The sequence below is a fragment of the Sapajus apella genome, unplaced genomic scaffold (assembly GCF_009761245.1).
Source record: "Sapajus apella isolate SASKATOON/1434 unplaced genomic scaffold, GSC_monkey_1.0 scaffold54, whole genome shotgun sequence".
NCBI lineage: Eukaryota > Metazoa > Chordata > Mammalia > Primates > Cebidae > Sapajus > Sapajus apella.
The window spans coordinates 4,276,415-4,291,383 of record NW_022436994.1 but is presented as its reverse complement, the minus strand read 5'-3'; the positions used below and the strand labels follow the sequence as shown (position 1 = coordinate 4,291,383).

At 38.9% G+C, this 14,969-nt stretch overlaps 1 protein-coding gene across 7 annotated transcripts in view; it reads right to left on the bottom strand.

Annotated features, from left to right (window-relative positions):
* The window catches only part of COBL (cordon-bleu WH2 repeat protein), a 288,288-nt gene that overhangs the window by 133,659 nt on the left and 139,660 nt on the right, over positions 1-14,969 (bottom strand). The gene's annotated exons all lie outside the window — the stretch shown is intronic.

The window sequence follows — 14,969 nt, the reverse complement described above, 5'->3', positions numbered from 1 at the left end:
CCTGGCTCCTCTGTGTGTCCCCAGTGACTCCTGGTCTGCCACGTCTCCTATGGGACAGACTCAAAGTGTGGCCAGGGCAAGGGATTAGGGGAGGTGAGTGTCGATGTTCGGGGGGACTTTAAAGGAGGCAGGCACTCTGCTCTCTTCTCCCTTTTCTGTTCTCCTTCTTTCTTTCCTCATTTTTTACCTTCAACATTCATTGTTCTTATTTTCTAAGTCAAAATTCAGACTTCGGAAAATAATCACTTCAGGAAGCCTATTGGACAACATGGTGACTATTTTTAATAAGAATATATTAGATACTTGAAAATTACTAAAACAGTAGACTTTAAATGTTATCACCACAAAAATATAAGTATGTGAGGTCGTGGATATGGTGATTAGCTTTAGTTAACTGATGCACAATGCCTTGATATAAAATTTTTCTTTGTTAATTGAAATAAAATAACAGCAAATCATCACACACATTGTTAAGACGTGTAAAATATGCTCTGCATTGTTTATGGACAGACACCTTTCACTGTATTTCTTAAAATACAAAACTTTCAAAAGGGTTGCTGCCCTGGAGAAGGAAGGAGAGAGCCGGTTATGCTGTGTTAGAGAGGCGGTGGCATCTGCGCCTGCTGCGGTTCTTAGTCATTAACAAAAAGATACGCGGCAAATGTAGCTAAGCACACATGAGCATTCGTTAATGGTGGATGATTGGGATGGGGCTGTTTATTATACTCTGCAATCTACTATGAACTGGTACTATGCAAAGATCCAAAAGAGAAGGGGCTCTCAAGGTACAGTTTATGTTGAAAGAATGGATCCCAGCCTACGGCATGGGGGGGCGCGGGTACAACCCAGCAGCCCCCCTCACTCACACGCGTCCACGGCCTGTGACCATCGCTCAGCAGAAGAAAAGGGAAGGACTGTAGGTCCGCGTGGGACACATTTACGATGCAGAAATCAATAAACTGTGACAACCTGGGAAGAAAAAGCAAAGGTGGCGCTAGCAGAGGAGAGAATAAGGGAGCGGCAGGGGTTTAGGAGGATCCCAGTCGCCCGGGTGGAGGACGCATCCCCGGGGGCCCAGGCTGACGGACCTGCAGACCCTGGGGCAGGTGCCGCTCAGGACAGAGCAGGGCGGGAGGCTGGGGAGCTGCCTGCCCCTGCCCTTTTCCAGGGAGCAGCTGGAAAAGAAAGCCGGCAAAGGTCCGGAGGAGACATTCATTCCGAATGCAACGTGCCGTTTATCTGATGTCACCGGCGGGGACAGGGAAGGTGCGGGGCGGGGACAGGGAAGGTGCAGCGCGGGGCGGGGACAGGGAAGGCAGGGCGCGGGGCGGGGGCGCAGGGACTGCGTTTGCAGGGAGGTCCGCAGCTGGGCGAGCTGAGAAACGGCAGCCCCAAAGGCAGACCCCGCGGCTGCTGGTTTGAGGGGCGCCCATACTATAGTCTACTTCTTTTTTTAAGAACCTGGATCAAGACACGTGAAGAGCCGGCCGGGAGCGTGGAGGAGGGCAGCGGAGGAGGGCAGTGGAGGAGGGCAGCGGGGGCGGCGCTGCGGGCTCGCTGCAGCCCCGAGCCAAGCCCACCTGCTGGCTCTGCTCACCTGGCGGCCCGCGCTCTGGCTGCCCCAGGAAACTGCAGGGAACTGCAGGGCTAAAAGCAGGGAGATGGGGAGGAGGCTTTGGAGGCCACAGGTGCTGGGAAGTGGAGCCGCCAGGAGGCCTGGGCCAGGTGACAAGGGCAGGCTGTGCGACGTGGTGGGATTCTGGGTGCATCTTGAAGGTGGCAGACGATATGAGGGTTGTAGGTGGAGAGAAAAGGGGGCAAAGAGGACCCCAAGATTCTAGCCCGAAGAACTGTGATGGCGGATATGTCATCTCCTAGATAGGAAAGGATGCCGAGGGGCAGAGAGCACTGCTTCCCATCTGCTCTGGTATCTGAAGCAGCTTCAATCCATGTGCAGGTAAGTGAGATTCTAGTTTGATACTTGTCTGACAAAGAGCAGGGGAAGGCCAGAAAGGAAACACAGAGAGTGGAAATAATAGTCATGTGTTAGGGAACATAAGGAAAATCAGTATTTGAAAGGGACATCTTCTACCTCAGTACAAACATCACATTTTCAGCCAAGTGACAAAAAAGCAACACTTCTGCTTTTCCCTCTGAGAACTGGTCCTGGCGTTAGGCCCTGTTTATCAGCTCTTCAGGATCTGTTTGTATACTATTCCACAGATCAAATGCTCTGGGAAAAAATTCATCAAAGCTTTAAAACCAAAACCTTCCTCTGATAGTTTCTGAGTCTGCATTAGAGATCATATGATAAGAATATTTTTTAAACTACTTTTTTGTTGTTTTGAGACCGAGTTTCACCCTTGTTGCCCAGGCTGGAGTGCGATGGTGCAATCTCAGCCCACTGCAAACTCTGTCTCCTGGGTTCAAGCAATTCTCCTGCCTCAGCCTCCTGAGCAGCTGGGACTACAGGCATAGCTACCACACCGACCTACTTTTCTATTTTTAGTAGAGACAGGGTTTTGCCATGTTGGTCAGGCTGGTCTCGAACTCCTGACCTCAGGTGATCCACCCACCTCGGCCTCCCAAAGTGTTGGGATTACAGGCACAAGCCAACACGCCTTGTCTATTTTTAATGATCAAACAGACATGTAAAGAAACTTAGAATGATTTTTCTAGATATTAAGAGCTATTTACTTTCCAATAGTCGATAGAAGCTTTGTATACACAAGGCTCTGAATCAGAAATGAAGAGCTGAGGGGCCATAGCGCACTGTTATTTGTTGTTGGTGACAGCCATCGAGGGAAACAGTGCAGCGATTCCATAAAATTGTCATATCCTTTGATTCACTAATACCTTTGCAGGTCTCCTTCATAAAGAAAACCTCCCACATGAAAAAAGGCTTTTGGGATAAAGGTGAGTTTCACATTATTTATACCAGAGAAAAGAGTCGATGAGCAACAGGGTCGAGCCAAACTTCATCAAGTATAGCTGTGAGCTCCTTCCTGTGCTTGGCACTCATTCCATCTCATTTAATCCTCGTAAGAAAGCTAGGTGCTGATGATTATGAGCCCACTGTGCAAGTGGAAAGATGAGGCTCTAAGAGGTCTCAGAGCTGTGTGTGATTAAGTCAGAATCCAAATTCAAGCAAACGAAAACAAAAGGCATGCTTTTCCCTTTACATGGAAGATCATACAGCCTTTAAAAGAACTACGCAGGTACCAGGACAAATTATAAAGGATATGCAAACCTCTATGCAAATTGTCACTGGCATTACGTAAACTGCAGATGTAGCTTTTCTCTAATGAGAAAAGCTCATTAGAACACGCAACAAGAAACCCTGTTAGACCTGTAGGCACTGAACATGATTCTCCTACTCTACTCTTACAACCTGCCATAGGCAATTTATTGTATTTTGAATATAAAGCATTTTCTAAAGGTACAAGCTAAATTTTAAAAATATCTCTATACAACTGATGTATAACAAAACTTAATTATACATCATAAGCATGTGGCTCAACCCCCAAGAAATATTTTCCTGTTCTCAACTGGTGAAGACTCCAAAAACAACAGATCTGAGCTTTTCCAGGCAGGGAAAAGCTCGCATGGGGACTTGCCGTGCATGTGACAACACGGGCACCCTGTGGCAACACAGCTCCATACATGCGAAGACAACAGCTGCAAATTCTCTGTAATCCCCTGGAGACCTGGATCAGCCGGTGGAAATGCAGGTCTCCTAAGCATGGGACCCAGGGCAGCTGAAATTATGGAGTTTCCTTTACACTGTAGCTTTTAATAACTTTTTCTGAATATATTATTTTACTAGTGGGCTTCCCTGTAAATGCCTGCCCCCAATACTGCAGAGGCTTCCATCACAACCAATGCCACTCAGCACGAATTCCGGAAACTTTGTTAAGGCTTTTGCTATGGAAATCACTTCAAATGTAGTGTAGGCTCTGTCCATCTGTGAGACACTATAGTGACACACTATTTCTGTCGCTGCCCCAACAGGGCTAATGGACAAAATGTCTCTAGACAGGTTTATTTTGTTGTTTGCTTGTTTGTTTTATGAGGCAGTGATTTTTAAAACTCTTTAACCGAAAGAAATGTAACTTTACGGTATCAAGCAATGCAGAGATATCTGATGAAGCACGTGGTAATACCTTTAGATAGATTGAATTTATAGAATTTGGATTAAAAAATAAAAGCCAAGAAACCAAGAAGCAGGGCTCATAAAAGGCCAGTTACTTTCAAAAGTTCATTCTTCAGAGAAAGGCCTGCTGTGCTTGGTCTGCCGTCCTGGTGAATAAGAGAACCAGGATTAGAACCTGGTCACTTTAACCTACATCAGAACATTTGCACTTCATCGGGCTGATGTAATAATTGCCTTTGCATTTTTGTGTGCTGAATTACAAAGTGACTCAGGTTACCTCGTCTCACCCATGAGCACACTTTATCCCTGCTGTTTGTGTGACTTAGGAAACAGACCGAAGAGCTAACCCACACCTCATCACCAATCGGCATCCACGATCAGCTATGTGACCTCCCTTTGTCTTGGGGTCCAGATGTGTGGGATGACGTTCACTGCAGTGTAATCTGCTTCATGCTGAATCAATACTGACCATGTCCCCACGAAGCCAGATCCCCACAGGTGTCCAGTGAAACCCACTGTACAGCCTGAGGCACACTTTCCCTCACAGATGCAGAAGGGAGTGTTCTCTGGAAACTAAAATTCCAGAAAAACTATTTAAAGTTAGTTGAAAGATGAGAATATTTACTATGATTCAAGCACCCTTTGATTAAAACAATGAAAATATATTTTGGAATAGAGTACATTTCCGTTTCTAAGAAATTTACTAACTTTTCCAGGGAAGATCGAATTTCTTTGACCATGTACGTTAGGGTATTTTTTTTAAAAAAACGCAAATCTATTCTCATAGACTCTTCAAGTTATAGACATAATAAACCACTTACATTTTCTCAAGAAAAAATAATACATAATAATATCTGCAAATGTTTTCTGGAAGGCTCTGGTCAGGTTTACTCACCATTTCAGAACATCTTCTAGGCGTGTCAGATGAGCTACATAATTTCTAATCCCTAACAGGAAACTACAAGGTGGACACTGTGTAACAGATAAGGAAAGTGAAGACAGGTTCTGCACGCTGGGCTGGAATTGAAAGCTGGACTTTAACGCCCCAAGGATTGAAGCCTGCACTCGGCCTCCATCAGGCTAATGCCCCTGCCTCTGTGCTCATCAGAGATTCGCTATTACTTGGAGCTGAAGCAGTTCCACTGTTTCCGCAAAGACGCAAACAGCCAGCAGAGGGAGCACCAATAAAACTCATACTCTGCAATTTTTCTTGTAAAGCACTAAGCGCTAAGCTAAGTGCTAGGCTAAGGAAGGAAGGAATTCACAAGGAGATGGATCAGTGTTACATTTTATCACCGGATATGCACAAAAGGAGTGCCTCTCACAGCCCAGACAGTGTAACTAAGAAAAGGAGGATTTGCAAAATCTCTTAAAATAGAGGACACTGAAAGCAGCAAAAGGATGATGTGACTTATGCCTTCCTTTGATCCTCTCTTCTGGTGAGATTTAAATATTTCTTGGAAGAAATATTTAAAAACAACGGCAGAGCACTCTTAAGAAATGCTATGTCACCAACATCCTTAATTGAAGAGAGCATCATATCCAACAAAAATAAGTAGCTATCAACGAATCACCAATTGACCTCTAGCATTTGGACATTTTCTGTGTCCATATAAGGAATATAAAATGATCCCACATAACTAAGCACAGTGCCTAGGACGGACAGGATGAAAGCCGCAGGCATGGTCATCACTAGTAGCCATTATTATTGTAAGTGCTGTACTGTCCTAGGGCTTGGAACCCAGTATATTCTTATTTATGAGTTAATATTAATCTATCATATTGAAGCCTTATTCATTACTTCGATTCACAGGAAAAGTCACCCTTAATTTTTAAAAATGGAAAAAATATACCCCAGAAAACACCTCATATCAATAATATAACAAATTTCTTCCTTCTTTCACAGATTCATAGTATTCAATCATGTGGATATACCCCATCTTCAGGTACCATAGCTTCATCTACCAATCCCCTCCCGACAGGCATGAACATTGCTTCCACCTCCTGTTGTTACAAATAATGCCACAATAAACAGCCTTACACATGAATCACTTTAGATTTTTAACAGTGAGTCTTGGGGTAGATTTCTAAAAGTAGGATTTCTGTGTCAAAACCTAAATGTATGTATAATTTGGCTAGATACTGCCCAATTCATGACCATAAAGGTAGCAATTTGCATTTTACTCAGCAGTGCATTTAAGGGCCCCACAATTTCGTGAAAAGGGTGCAGTAACAAACTTCTGGGCTTTTGCCAATCTCATAGGTGATGAGCAGTAGTTCACTGTAGTTCATTTACATTTCTCCTTAGGAGTGTTTGATTTCTTTACTTATTTTCATTTTCTCTTTTTCTTTTTTTTGTCATTCAAGAGGGTTTTGTGTTTTCCCTAAAATCAAATTCATTAATATTTTCTCTGAGGTCAAATTTATCCATGTATTGAAAGGGATAATGACAAAGAACGTCTTAAACCTAGAGAAAGTTACCAATACCCAAAGAAGGTTACAGGACACCAAGTGGATGTAACCCAAACACTACATTTCATAACGAAACTCCCAAAAGTCAAGGATAAAGAAGGGGTCCTAAAAGCAAGAAAGAAAAGGAACAAATAACATACAATGAAGTTCCAATATGTCTGGCAGCAGACTTTTCAATGGAAACTTCACAGGCCAGGAGAGAGTGGCATACATAATTAAAGTGCTGAATGAAAGAATTCTTTTACCCTTGAATAGCATATTCAGCGAAAATACCCTTCAGGCATAAAGGATAAATAAAGACTTCCCCAAACAAAAGCTGGGGAAGTTCTCAAACCTGACCTATAAGAAATGCTAAAGGGAGTACTTTAATCAGAAAAAAACAGACACTTACGAGCAATAAATAATTACTTGAAGGTCCAAAATTCACTGGTAATAGTAAGAACACAGAAAAACACAGAATATAATGCTGTAATGTGGTGTGAAAACTACTCTTATCCTAAATATAAAGACTAAACAATGAACCAATAAAAAACAACTACAGCAACTTTTAAAGACACAGTACAGTACGATATAAATAGAAACAACAAAAAGTTAAAAAGTGGGGGGATGAAGTTAAGGCACAGTTTTTATTCCTTTTCTTTTTGCTTATTTGTTTATGCAGCGTTGTGTTAAGTTCTAAGATAGTATTTGCAAGCCTCATAGTAGCTTCCAAACAAATAACATACAATGGTTACAAAAAATAAAAAGCCAGAAACTGAATCATACCACCAGAGAAAAACACCTTCACTAAAGGAAGGTGGGAAGGGGAGGGGAGGGGGGGGGGAAGAAGGAGGGACCAAAAACAAATAACAAAATTACAGCATTGAGTCCTTACCTATCAACAATACTGAATGTAAATATACTAAACTCTCAGAAGACACAGGCTGGATGAATGAATGAAAAAACAAGACCCACAGATCTGTTGCCTACAAGAAACATACCTCACCTATAAAAATACACCTTAACTGAAAATAAAGGGATGGAAAAAGATATTCCATGCCAATGGAAACCAAAAAAAGAGCAGGAGTAGCTATACTTAGACAAAATAGTTTTCAAGACAAAAAGTACAAGAGACAAAGAAGGTCATTATATAATGATAAAAGGGTTAATTCAGCAAGATCGAATAACAATTTTAAATATATATGCACCAAACACTGGAGGCATCCAGATATATAAAGCAAATATTATTAAATCTAAAGGGAGAGATAGGCCCCAATACAATAATATCTGGAGAATTTAAAACCCCAATTTCAGCAAAGGACAGATCTTCCAAATGAAAAGCAACAAAGAAACATCAGACCTAATCTACAATAGAGAACGAATAGATCGAACAGATATGTACAGAATATTTCATCCAGTGGCTGCAGAATACACATTCTTTTCCTCAGCACATGGAGGACAGGCCATATGTTAGGTCACAAAACAAGTCTTAAAACATTTTTAAAAACTGAAATAATATCGAGCATCTTCTCTGATCACAATGGAATAAAACTACAAATCAATAATAAAATGAATTTTAGGAACTATACAAATAATGGAAATTAAACAACATGCTCCTGAATTACCAGTGGGCCAAGGAAGAAATTAAGAATGAAATTAAAAACTTCTTGAAATGAGTAATAATGAAAACACAACATACCAAAACCTATGGGATACAGCAAAAGGAGTACCAAGAGGGAAGTGTATACCCATATGTGCCTACATCAAAAAAAGAAGAAAAACTTCAAACAAACAATTTAACTATGCATCTTAAATAACTATAAAAGCAAAAGCAAACCAAACCCAAAACTAGTAGGAAAAACAAATAATAAATATCAGATCAGAAATAAATGAAATTGAAATGAAGGCAATAATGCAAAAGATCAATGAAACAAAAAGTTGATTTTTTTAAAGTTAAACAAAATTAGAAAACCTTCAGCCAGATGAAGAAAAAAAGAAAGAAGATATGAATAAAATAATAAATGAAAAAGGAGGCATTACAACTGATATTGCAGAAATTCAAAGGATGATTAGTGGCTACTATGAGCAACAATATACCAATAAATTGATAAAACTAGAAGAAATGAACAAATTCCTAGACACATGCAATGTACCAAGATTGAACCAGGATGAAATCTAAAACTAAAACACATTAATAACAAGTAACAATACAAAGCCATAATAAAAAGTCTCCCAGTAAAGAAAAGCCTGAGACCTGATGGCTTCACTGATAAATTCTACCAAACATTTAAACAGGAATTAATACCAATCCTTCCCAAACTATTCCAAAAAACAGGGAGGAGGGAATACTTCAAAATTCATTCTATGAGGCCAATATTACCCTGATAACCAAAACTAGACAATGACACATCAACAAAAGGAAAGTACAGGCCAATATCTCTGATGAATATAAATGCAAAAATCCTCAACAAAATACTAGTAAACTGAATTCATTCATTGTGGCCAACAGACATTTATCCCTGGGATGCAAGGATAGTTCAACATATGAAAATCAATCAGTGTGATACATTATATCAACAGAATGAAGGATAAAAACCATATGATCATTTCAATTGATGTTGAAAAGGATTTGATAACATTCAACATCCCTTCATGATGAAAATCCTCAAAAAACTGGGGATAGAAGAAACATACCTTAACATAACAAAAGCCATATACAATAGACCCAGAGCTAGTTTCATACTTAATGGAGAAAAACAGAAAGCCTTTCCCTAAGGTCTGGATCATGACAAGGATGCCCACTTTCACTACCGTAATTCAACTTTGTACTGGAAGTCCTGGCTAGGCAATCAGAAAAGAGAAAGATATAAAGGGCGTGCAAATTGGAAAGGAAGAAATCAAATTACCATTGTTTGCAGATGACAGAATCTTATATTTAGAAAAAACCTAAAGTTTCACACACAAAAAATTTTAGAAATAATAAATTCAGTAATGTTGCAGGACACAAAATCAATGTATAAAAATCAGTAGCATTTCCATATGCCAACAGTCAACAATTTGAAAAAAAAGTTAGAAAGTAATTCCATTTACAGTAGCCTCAAATAAAATTAAATACTTAGGAACTAAGAGAAGTGAAAGATTTTTATAATTTAAACTATAAAACATGATGAAATTAAAAGGATACTAAAAAAATGGAAAAATATTCCATGTTTATGTATTGTTAAAATGTCCATACTACCCTAAAGCAATCTACAAATTCAATGCAATCTCTATCAAAATACCAATGACATTCTTCACAGAAATAGAAACAAAAAATACTAAAATTTATATGGAACCATAAAAGAGCCAGAATAGTCAAAGCTATCCTAAGCAAAAATAATGAAACTGGGGGGATCACATTACCTGATTCAAATTATACTACAGAGTTATTATAACCAAAACAGCATGGTACTGACATAAAAACAGACACACAGACCAACAGAACAGGGCAGAGAACCCAGAAACAAATCCACATACTTATAGTGAAGTCATTTTCAACAAAGGTGCCAAGAACATACACTGGGGAAAACATGGTCTCTTCAATAAATGGAAAACTGGATATCCATATGCCAAAGAATAAAACTAGACCCCTTCCTCTTACCATATACAAAAATCAAATCAAAATGGATTCAAGACTTAAATCTAAGACCTGAAACTATGAAACTAAAAAAAGTTGGGGAGAATCTCCAGGATATTGGTCTGGGCAAAAACTTCTTGAGCAGTACCCCACAAGCGCAGACATCCAACAAAAATATGAACAAGTGGGATCACATCAAGTTAAAAAGCTTCTACAAAGCAAAGGAAACAACCCACAAAATGAGGAGAGAACCCACAGAACAGGAAAGACATTTGCAAACTACTCATTTGACAGGATTAATAACCAGAATATATGAGGAGCTCAAACAACTTCATAAGAAAAAGTCTAATAATCCTATCAAACAAAAAATGGGAAAAAGATTTAAATAGACATTTCTCAAAAGAAGACACACAAATGGCAAACAGGCATATGAAAAGATGGTCAACACCACTAATCAGAGAAATGCGAATTAAAACTATAATGAGATATCCTTTCACCTCAGTTAAAATGACTTATATCCAAAAGACAGGTAAGAACAAATGCTGGAGAGGATGTGGAGAAAAGGGAACCCTCATACACTGTTGGTGAGAATGTAAATTGTCATAACTGTTATGGAGAACAGTTTGGTGGTTCCTCAAAAAACTGAAACAGAGCTAGCATGTGATCCAGCAATCCCACTGCTGGGTATATACCCAAAAGAAAGAAATCAGTATATTGAAGAAAAATATTCAAAGAAATCAGTATATTGAAGAAATAGCTGCACTCCCATGTTTGTTGCAGCACTGTTTACAATAACTAAGACCTAAGTGTCCATCAACAGATGAATGGATAAAGAAAATATGGTACATACTGTAAACCAGAAATGAAATTCTAGGGCCCCCTAACCATCTGAACAGACCTTTCTTGTCAGCCAAGGGGATTGCGGAGTTAACTTGAAAACCTAGGTCAGGCCATGATGGAAGACGGGGTTGGACATGCCTCATTACACTCTCCAGCATGAACATCAACACAGACCTTAACATTTACAACGTATTCTCTCTGAAGCCTGCTACCTGGAGGCTTCATTTGCATAAAACCTTGGCCTCCACACAACCCCTTATTTTAACCCAGACATTCCTTTCTACTGATAATAATGCTTTCAACAGGCTGCCTATTAGAATATATTTAAATCTACCTATGACCTGGAAGTCCCCCAACACCCTGGTTCAAGTTGTTCCGCCCTTCCAGATAGAACCAATGTGAATCTTACATGTATTGATCGATGTATTATGTCCCCCCAAAATGTATAAAAGCAAGCTGTACCCCAGCCCCCTCAGACACGTGTTGTCAGGACCTCCTGAGGCTGTCATGAATACATCCTTAACCTTAGCAAAATAAACTTTCTAAATTGATTGAGACTTGTTTCAGTTACTTTTTGGTTTACAATATACACAACGGAGTGCTAGTCAGCTTTGAAAAAGAATGAGATCTTGTCATTTGCAACAACACGAGTGGAACTGGAGATCATTCTGTTAGGTGAAATAAGGCAGGCACAGAAAGACAAATGCTGCATGTTCTCACTTGTTTGTGAGATTTGAAAGTCAAAATGACTAAACTCATGAACAGAGAGTAGAAGGATGGGACAGGTCGTGGGGAACCCATCAGGGAGGTAGGAATGGTTAATGGGTACAGAAAAATATATAAAGAATGAATAACACCTACTATTTGATAGCACAACAGGGTGTCTGTAGTCAATAATTACTTACTTGTACATTTTTAAATAACTAAAAGAGTATAGCTGAATTGTTTGTAACACAAAATATAAACGCTTGAGGGGATGGATACGCCATTCTCCATGATGTGATTATTTCACTTTGCATGGAGGTAACAAAATAGATCATGTACCTCATAAATATATATACTTACTCTATACCCACAATTAAAAATGGATTAAAAAAAATTATCAATGTTTTCCAATATCACATCTAAATTTTTAGTCATAGCTGGAAAAGCATTATCTAATCTGATTTTACAGATGAATTCACTTATATCTTCTGCTAATATTTATATGGTTTCCATTTGTACACTTAGATTTCTGATTCATCTGAGGCTTTTTCCTACTGTATACTATGAAAACACGTAGCTTTCTTTTTCCTTACGGCTATTTGATGATCACAACTCAACTCATCAGTTTATTTCCCCTTGGGTTTGATGCGCTGACCCTATTATATACCCTGCTTTGATATGCAACTGGCTCTACATGTTCTATTCTGCTTCATTGAGCTACTGTAATTGTAATTATTGTAATTATACAGGTGTTAAAATCTATCCTTCATGTTTTTCAGGGTTTTCTTTATTCTTGCTTGTTTATTTTTCTAAGAACACTTTATAATTAACTTAGTTCTAAAACAAAACCTGACTGATATTGTGGTGTATGTGTGTGTATAGGTATATATACGTACACATATATATATACATAAATATATGTGTATATATATCATATATATACATATATATACAATAAAATATTATTTAGCCTTAAAAAAGAAGTCGTTTTGTGTCAACATAGATGAAACTGGAGGACATTATGTTAAATGAAATTACTCACACATAGAAAGAAAAATATTCCATGCTCACATATGTGGAATCTAAAAAGTTCATCTGGTCAACAGGTACAATGTGACAGTGAGGAGGAATACTCTCTGGTGTTCTATTGTATAGTGGGGTGACTACAGCCAATAATAATGATTACACATTTCAAAACAGCTGGAAGAAAGGGTTCTGAATGTTCTTACCACAAGGAAATAATTAATGTTTGAGGTGACGGATTTGTACTTATCCTGATGATGACTACACAATGTAAACATGTATCAAAACCATCACACTGTACCCCATAAATATGTACAATGATTATGAATCAATCAAAAATAAAACCAAATTTAAAAACAAATTTAAAGAGCCATTGCCACACCTCTTTACTCCAAAAGAGTACGTATGAGCAAAAAAGCAATAAGTATAATTGTCACTGGATAAGTCTTAACACAGCATTTGTTTTCTTATACAATATCCAGTGTCAATGAATAACAAATCACCTTGCAAGTCAGATGGCCTCTAAACTTTAGCTATTGACAAATTTGAAAGATAATCTAATTAGGGTATAGCTAAAGAATCATTCAAGATAATTTTTGAGGCTAGGTCTCTGTGATTTTTGGCGTGTCATCCTGAGGACTTAAGAATTGAAAGGCTGGCCGGGCACGGTGGCTCACGCCTGTAATCCCAGCACTTTGGGAGGCCGAGGCGGGTGGATCACGAGGTCAAGAGATCGAGACCATCCTAGTCAACATGGTGAAACCCCGCCTCTACTAAAAATACAAAACATTAGCTGGGCACGGTGGCGCGTGCCTGTGATCCCAGCTACTCGGGAGGCTGAGGCGGCAGAATTGCCTGAACCCAGGAGGCAGAGGTTGCGATGAGCTGAGATCGCGCCATTGCACTCCAGCCTAGGTAACAAGAGCGAAACTCTGTCTCAAAAAAAAAAAAAAAAAAAAAAAAAAAAAATAGAATTGAAAGGCACTGCTATAACAGAACTTTTCATCCTTATATACTATCTATGTAAAGTATTACTTACTTCAATAAAAATGAAGAGGGACAGAATTAATGTTGAACCTTTTCTTGCTTTATCAGTAAATCATGTTTAAACACAGTGGATATACGGAATTTTTAAAATTGTTTTTCATCCTATTAATAAATGTTTTTTCAAGGAAAATTTACTTTCCGTATTTAACAATTATATGTCAACAGCTGTAATATATTTATACTGTTTTATTTTGTGATTTTGGTGAGAACTCAGCCCAGAAAAATATTTTTCTACTTAGTTTTATGATCACATCAAATAAAAAATATAGACAGATATTTTAATTTTATAACATATTTTACTTCAAGTAATTATTAAAGGTTTTCAAGCTGGGTGCAGTGGCTCAAGCCTGTAATCCCAGCACTTTGGGAGGCCGAGGTGGGTGGATCATGAGGTCAAGAGATCGAGACCATCCTGGTCAACATGGTGAAACCCCGTCTCTACTAAAAATACAAAAAATTAGCTGGGCATGGTGGCGAATGCCTGTAATCCCAGCTACTCAGGAGGCTGAGGCAGGAGAATTGCCTGAACCCAGGAGGCGGAGATTGCGGTGAGCCGAGATCGCGCCATTGCACTCCAGCCTGGGTAACAAGAGTGAAACTCCATCTCAAAATAAATAAATAAATAAATAAATAATAAATAAAAAAATAAAAAAGATTTTCAAGCATAAAATATGAATTGAATAGAAAAAAAATTTTACACAGGGACTGACCTGGAAATGTGAAATCAAGAAAAAGTGATATTGTAAACTTTCTTACTGATACAGACGAGTTTGTCCATGTAATTTTTAATAGGTGACAGTAAACATCCAACTTTTATTAGATACATTTAAAATGTCAGTATTTATAAGATGTCATTATGTTCTCTCGAGTATTTAAAAGTATGAAGAAACTTTATACATGCCAACTGTGCAATGTGAGGGCACAGGTAGTTTTCAGAAATCCTTTCAAGGGCTCTGTGAATAGAGTGTAGGCACAGAGTTTAGCAGCTGAGAGCTATGGGGCTGGGAAACAGGACTGAGCAGCTCCAGAACCACCAGGCTACCCCTTATGATGCATGGTGGCAGTTTCGGGAAGCACAAATTCAGTGACCCTAATGAAGGCTTCTCCTCATCATGCTGACTGCCAAACAGAAAA